This window comes from Otolemur garnettii, unplaced genomic scaffold, assembly GCF_000181295.1.
Source record: "Otolemur garnettii isolate 467f Iridium unplaced genomic scaffold, OtoGar3 scaffold00038, whole genome shotgun sequence".
Classification (NCBI taxonomy): Eukaryota; Metazoa; Chordata; class Mammalia; order Primates; family Galagidae; genus Otolemur; species Otolemur garnettii.
Genome location: NW_003852433.1, coordinates 4,373,082 through 4,379,526, shown reverse-complemented (window position 1 = coordinate 4,379,526; position 6,445 = coordinate 4,373,082). Strand labels below are relative to the sequence as shown.

The 6,445-nt window shown below is 47.9% G+C and overlaps 1 pseudogene; it reads right to left on the bottom strand.

Moving 5' to 3' along the window:
- LOC100962474 overlaps nucleotides 1-5,823 on the bottom strand; it is a 14,344-nt pseudogene extending 8,521 nt beyond the window's left edge.
- Between the last annotated feature and the right edge of the window lie 622 nt (nucleotides 5,824-6,445).

Sequence of the window (6,445 nt, the reverse complement as noted above, 5' to 3'; positions counted from 1 at the left end):
CCACAACGCCCGGCTAATTTTTGGTTGCAGCCGTCATTGTTGTTTGGCGGGCCCAGGCTGAATTCGAACCCACCACCTTGGGTGTATGTGGCTGGCGCCTTAGCCACTTGAGCCACAGGCACCGAGCCTCTCAGCCTCTTGAGTAGCTGGGACTACAGGTGCCCATCACAATGCCTGGCTAATTTTTTTCTTTTTTTTCTTTTTTTTTTGCAGTTTTCAGCCAGAGCTGGGTTTGAGCCCCCTACCTCCAGCATATGGGGCCGGTGCCCTACTTCTTTAAGTGACAGGCGCTGCCCACTATTTTTTTTTTTTTTTTAATTGTAGTAGTCCTTGTTTAGCAGGCCCAGGCCAGACTCGAACCCACCAGCCCTAGTGTATGTGGCTGGCGCCTTAACCACTGAGCTATGGACACCGAGTTCACCACATTTTTTTTTTTTTTTAATTTTGAGACAGAGTTTCACTATGTCACTCTTGGTAGAGTGCTATGGCATCACGGCTCACAGCAACTTCCAACTCTTGGGTTCAAGCAATTCTCTTCCCTCAGCCTCCCAAGTAGCTGGGACTATAGGCACCCACCACAGTGCCCAGCTATTTTTTGGCTGCAGTTGTCATTGTTGTTTGGCAGGGCTGGGCTCAAACCCACCAGCTCTGGTGTATGTGGCTGGCACACTAGCGGCTGAGCTATAGGTGTGGGGCCGCCATATTTTTCTTTAATAGATGGGATCTGGTTCTGTTGCCCAGGCTGGAGTCAGTGGTGTGATCATAGCTCACTGTAACCTCCAACTCCTGAACTCAATCAATTCTTCCACCTTGGCCTCCAAAAGTGCTGGTTTTACAGGTATGAGCCACTGAGTTTGGTTTGGCCTGTTGGATCCTTAATTGTCTCACCTAGAAAATGGGGATGCTCATCTCTGTCCCACTGTCCTTCTGATAATATTCCGAAGGTATTCTGTGACAGTCAAGGGCTGTCCCAATATTAGATATTGCTTCTATTCTTATGGACCTGGGCACACAATACATGATCTATAAACCTTACAAAGTGGCTCATGCCTGTGATCCTATCACTTTATGACACTAAAGTGAGAGGATCCCCTAAGCCCAGGAGTTTGAGGCTATAGTAAACTTTGAGTGTGGGCCACTGCACTCCAGCACTCCAATGAGACCCTGTCTCAAAACATAACAAAACAAAACACCTTACAAAATGATTATTGGTTTTTCCTCCCTCTATGAAAATAGTACATGTTTATTGTAATCTACAGGTACCCGCCATGATGCCCAGTTAGTTTTTCTATTTTTAGTAGAGATGGGGGTCTCATTTTTGCTCAGACTAGTTTCAAATTACTGAGCTCAAGCAATCTACCTGCCTCAGCCAGAGTGCTAGGATTACAAGGGTGCTAGGATTACAAGGGTAAGCCACTGAGCCTGGCCTGTTGATTAATTTTTAAAAATTAAAGTAAAATTCACATATCATTTAGCCAGTTGGATGAGAGTTTTCCAAACTGCATATGGAAGCAACACGCTATATCCTATGATAGAATTAATGTACACAATTATGAGCTAATAAAAAAAAGGAAAAAAAAGAAATGTAAATAGAAGCAAAAAAAAAAATTCACATATCATAAAAGTATTCATTATAAAGGGTGCAATTCAGTGGCATTCAGGACACTTAAAACATTTTGGAACCTTGGGGCGGGTGCCTGTGGCTCAGTGAGTAGGGCACTGGCCCCATTTATCAAGGGTGGAGGGTTCAAACCCGGCCCCGGCAAAACTGCAACAAAAAAATAGCTGGGCGTTGTAGTAGGCGCCTGTAGTCCCAGCTACTTGGGAGGCTGAGGCAGGAGAATCGCTTGAGCCCAAGAGCTAGAGGTTGCTGTGAGCTGTGACGCCACAGTACTCCACCAAGGGCGACAAAGTGAGACTCTGTCTCAAAAAAAAAAAAAACCATTTTGGAACCATCGTGTCTATCTAGTGCTGAAATATTTTGATCACCCTCTTTCCCCATGCCCCAGCATCCCTTTCTGTCTCTGTGGATTTATTTGTTCTGGACATTTCATATGAAAGAAATCATATAATATTTGTCCTTTCGTATCCATTTTTTTTAGCATAATGCCCTCAAGATTATTCATTCAGGTTGTAGCATGTGTCACAGGTTCATTCCTTTTTAAGGCTGAGCAGTGCTCCATCTTTGTGGATATACCACTTCTGTGTATCCATTCATCAGTTGATGGATGTTCAGGTTGTTTCCACCTTTTGACCATTACACATTCTGTTTTGGAATCTACCTTTTTCTTCTTTTTAACTTGACAGCATAGGGCAGATGTCTCTCTATGGCAGTAAATCACGTCAATGTTCTTGCTTTTCAGGCACGTTCCAATCTACTATGTGGCTGGACCAAATGGGTAAACTCCCTGGAGACCTGTGTGAGTGGCAGAAGGCCCTGACTCTGAGGGCCCAGCTGGCCTTCGTGGCACTGCTTGTCCCTTGGGCATCAGGCCCCTGGTGCCTGCTATTCTGCAGAACCACCTGTCAACACACATCCTGGCCACGTCACATAGCTTCTCACTTGTCTATGCCAGCGTGATGACTGCTCAGCTACCTGCAAGGGGCGGCACATCCACCACCCTTCCTCTAGGTGTCTGAGGCCTGCTTAGACTCCTTCATCCTGTGGTCGCTGCACCAGGCACAAGGACCCAAGAGCTGCCTGCTGCCTGGGTTACCTCACTGCCTGAGGCCAGCCCCTTTGCACCCTGCATGTGGGGAAACCCAGTATTCCTGGTACCCATTCTCATTGTTCTCCTTAAAAGCTAGACAAGTAGGGTGGTGCCTGTGGTTCAAAGGAGTAGGGCACCGGAGGTGGTGGGTTCAAACCCAGCCCCAGCTAAAAACTGCAAAAAAAAAAATGGCTCGGCGCCTATAGATCAACCGGCTAGGGCGCCAGCCACGTACACCTAAGGTGGCGGTTCGAATCCCCAGCCCGGACCCGCCAAAACTACAATGACGGCTGCAACCAAAAAATAACTGGGCGTTGTGGCGGGCGCCTGTGGTCCCAGCTACTTGGGAGGCGGAGGCAGGAGACTCACTTGAGCCCAGGAGTTGGAGGTTGCTGTGAGCTGTAATGCCACGGCACTCTACCCAGGGGGACAGCTTGAGGCTCTGTCTCAAAAAAAAAAAAAAAAAACCTGCAAAAAAAAAAAGAGCTAGAGAAGTAGACACCACCCCAGTGGCAACAGAGGTGGCTCAGGTGTGGTGAGAACCTACCTATATTGGGTTCTTTCTGTGCTTCAGCTTGGAAAGCCTTACCTGTGACTTCATCATGTAGGTTCTGTTATTATCTCCATTCTACAGGTGGGGAAACTGAAACATGGGGAAGTAAGTATTATGGGCCTATGTCATAGGACTCCAAAGTGGCAGGGCCTAGCTCTACTATCTCTACTTGGCAAGATGTGTGGGGAAGCTGCAGGCAGTTCGATGTGATGGGGCAGATAATCTTTATTGGTATAGGGGTGGCTCCAGTAGGGGCGGCAGAGAGATGAGGCTGGATGGAGAACAGAGCTGTGTTCTAAGGGATCTTAGGGCCACAGAGAGGACTTTGCACTTCATTCCGGATCCCCAGAGCTATGAGACAGCTCTGAGCAGTGGTGAGAGCTCCACTGGAGGGTTCACTCCTTAGGTCAGGATGGTGGGGAGGCCAATGGCAGAGAAGCCAGATAAGTAGGATCCTCGTGAGCCTGGCCTGGTGTGCCTGTTAGCAGTGAGAAGGCCAGTGTGACTGGAGGGAAGTGAGTGACTGGCAGTCATCTAAGATGTAGGTGGAGGGGACTAGAGCCAAATCCACCACAATAAAGAGTTGAGATTTTACCTACCATCCATAGGATGGTCACATTCCTCGTGTCACCCCAGCAGGGCCCAATACATACGAATGTTTTTTGTTTTTTGATTTTTTGAGACAGAGTCTCACTTTGTCACCCTCAGTAGAGTGCCATGGTATCACAGCTCACAGCAACCTCAAACTCCTGGGCTCAAGCGATTCTCTAGCCTCCCAAGTAGCTAGGACTACAAGTGCCTGCCACAATGCCCGGTTATTTTTGTTGTTGTTGTCATTGTTGTTTAGCAGACCCAGGCTATGAGTACAGAGGCACAGAGAGGTGAAGTGTGACTAGTCCAAGGCCACACTGCTGGTCAGAGATGGATCTGCACTGAGGATTCTAAGTTTAGAGCTGTGTTCTCACAGTGCTCCTGTCTGCCGCATTCACTAAATGGTACCCATTTATTACCAGAGCTCCCTCTGAGCTGTTGCAACAGCACCAGGGGGCCAAGTTGGCAGAAGAACTAGAAATTTAAAAGCAGAAAATGAAAAACACAGAATAATTTGGTAAAACTAACACAAACCTTTTTTTAAATATTTTTTTAATTTATTTTTTTATAATTTTTTTTTATTACTTCTTCCTCCTGTAGTGTTCTCTTGCCCCCCCCATGTAGCTGGGATCACAAGGTCCGGCTGTCTTGTTGTTGTTGTAGTAGAAACGGGGTCTCACTCTGGCTCACTCTGCCTCAGGTGAGTCTTCAGCTGGTCTCCAACTTCTGAGCACAGGTGATCCACCCCCCTCGGCCTCCCACAGCGCTGGGACAACAGGCATGAGCCACCACGCCCTGCCCACAAATCTTTAAGGTGCAAAAAGTTTGCAGGCTCTGTCAGCTGACCAATGTGTGGGGAAAACCCATTGACCCAGCTGGTTCATTGTTGATTTCTTTTGTCATTTCAACCTCCCAGCTGTTCTCATATGAGGCTCTTTCTTGCCTCCATCCCCACCCTAGGTAGATTTGTTTCCCCTATTCTCTGCTTGGTGGCTCTAGAGCAGTGGTTCTCAACCAGTGGGTTGCCACCCCTTTGTAATAATGAAAATACATCACTGCATTAGGAAGGTTGAGAACCACTGTTTTAGAGCCACTCTCATTCTCCAGGGCTCAGGATGTTGGGCTGCTGCAACCTGTGTGAGACATGAACCCCACTGCTACGTCCAGAATGGCTTTGCCGTGATGGCAGCTCTGTGGAGCACCACTGGACCCTTTTCTGCCCCTGTACACCTCCCTCCCAGCCCAAGTCACGCAGGCAGGCTGCAGCTGGGGGCTGGGGACTGGTGCAGGCACAGGAGGTAGGTGCTATGAGTCCAGACTACCTTGAGCTGCTGTGTGATTCACCATGTCTTCTTCCAGCCCTCTAGTCTTTATTTGTTTAGCCCAACACAGCCCAAGACCCTGAATTTACAGTGATTAAGACAGGAGTACACAGTGACATGGGAGAGACGTGCACACACAGTTCAGTGTGCCCATTAAAAGCCAGGCTTTTAAAGCTTGACAGATGCAAGGTCAGTGGCTCTGCCCTGCTAACCCCACCATCAAAATGTCTGCTGAGCACCTGTTGTTAAATTGCACTCCATGCTGCATAGTGTAATGAAATCTTGAGTCACCCAGCTTCATCCCCCCGGGATGTGAATCCTCCTTTTTCCAGAGGATCCACACTGTCTATAATGCCCACCCATGAGTCACTTAGTAGCTATCTCAGCTATCAGATTTATAAATGCCTAATTTATAAATTTAACTTTATTATGGCATGTATGTGTATGGGGAAAACATAGCATTCATAGGGTCCAGTACTGTCTGTGGTTTCAGGCATTCCCTGGGAGTCTTGGAATATATGTCCTGTGGTTAAGGGGGGTTGCTGTACTCTCCTGTTCTCTTGCCCCCACTCAGCCCTACTACCACCACCTCCACCACCTCATGTGTCTCATCCAGTCTCCTGGATCCACCTGCTGCTTTCCTCATTCTTAGTTCCAGCCTCTGGGCAGAGTTTCAGGTTTACCTGTTCTTCTGGATGCCCCACTCACAAGTCTCTCCCCCTCACTGAGCCCCCAAACTATTCTTTGATCCATTAAGTAGACGTCTAATGGGCACCCACTGTGCTTGGCTCTTGGTGGACATTGGCAAGCCACAGGAATAAAACAACATAGTCTGTGCCTCTTGAAGTCTACCTTCTTCTGTGTGCTTGCTTGTGCATTCCTTCAGTGAACACTTTTTACACTGGGAGTAGCACCCACAGACAGGGAGGTTACTATATGTAGTATACCATCCTCAGGGGAGGAACTCAGAATAGACAGAAGTTGTGCTGAATGACAGCTAAAGCTTTGGAACCAGGCCGCCAGGTTCTGCTTCTTGCCAGCTATGTGACCGTGGGTGAGTCCTTTCCCTCCCTGAGCCTCAGTTCCCTCCCTGAGCCTCAGTTTCCTCCCTGTAATGTAGGGAAAGTAATATATTAGTTGGCAGGCTGCCCTAATTGGTAGGCTGGTTGTGGAAATTAAAGAAGATACTGTCTGTAGAAACACAGCTCACACCCTGGCCTATGCTAAGCCTCAGTCAGTGATGGCTGTGATTCAGAACCACAAATCCT